Here is a 1,047-nt window from a genome sequence, read left to right as displayed (position 1 = left end):
TAACAATACAAAAGAAGAAAAATTTCTTAAGGAATTCACAAACAATTGCCTGACTCAGGACGTTGTCTAAGCGTGAAGATCAGAATGGTTGTGCAAATAGCATGCTGTGCACAGAGCACACATGGCCAGCGAGGTTTGTCCTCAAGGCTTAGCCATCTTCCACACAGTGTAAAATACTCACAATTCCAAGTATGAAGGAACACAGATGATCTCCTTGGAGAATTCCACAGGACAATGCAGGTATCCAAGCTGTTTTTTATAGCGGGAGAAGGCTTCAGTCAAATTGACGCAGCTCCCCTGTGTGAGGTATTTGCCATCCTGTTTCAAAACTTTCATCGACAGGTCAAGAATGAGTCGGAGAAATTCTCATGTGGAATCTTCCTCTGGAGATGTGGAGATGGGAACAGCTGTCAAATCATTAATCACATAATCAAACTTTCTCCCTTCTTTGACGCATTTCTTCAGGACCAGAATGCAGTCTTCAATTAGAACGTAGATAGCATTCTCCTTTAAGATTGTCTAAGACCCCACCACATGTTTTTCGCATGAACTTCTTACACCCATCAATCACCATCTGGTCAATCTCAACCATGGTGACCATCTTTGGTTTCAGTTTGACTATTTCACATAAATGATTCCATCTCCGCCCCGCAGAATCAGTGTATCTTTGCCAGTGTAACCTTTCCCACTGCCCAGGATGGCTCAGGTATACGCCAGATCTCTCTTGGCCAAATTGACATCCCCACTGAGGATGAGAATATTTTCAAATTGCCTCAAGTGTAGAATCTTAATGTTCTGGTAAGGTGACTCTTCATCATACACTACCTCATTGATGTCATACTCCACCAGGTGCCCATCGGCAGTGGTCCAGTATCTATCAATGGCCCCTCCTAGAATTATGGGTGGTAATTGCTTCACCCTCGCAGCACTGTCCTGATTCAGTTCTTTCATTTTTTCCCTTCTACTTTGTTAAAAAGACTGTCAATATCTTTGTTGGTTTGTTGCTTTAGGCGTCATTGTCATAACTCTGAAGATCCAGCAACACCA

The 1,047-nt window shown here is 42.8% G+C and overlaps 1 pseudogene; it reads right to left on the bottom strand.

Moving 5' to 3' along the window:
- Positions 1–141: 141 nt before the first annotated feature.
- LOC102846122 lies at positions 142–1,039 on the bottom strand (annotated as a pseudogene).
- Positions 1,040–1,047: the final 8 nt, after the last annotated feature.

Source organism: Elephantulus edwardii, unplaced genomic scaffold (genome assembly GCF_000299155.1).
Source record: "Elephantulus edwardii isolate Elephantulus edwardi_28Jun2011 unplaced genomic scaffold, EleEdw1.0 scaffold01694, whole genome shotgun sequence".
In the NCBI taxonomy this organism is placed as follows: domain Eukaryota; kingdom Metazoa; phylum Chordata; class Mammalia; order Macroscelidea; family Macroscelididae; genus Elephantulus; species Elephantulus edwardii.
This window is presented reverse-complemented; position numbering and strand designations above follow the sequence as displayed.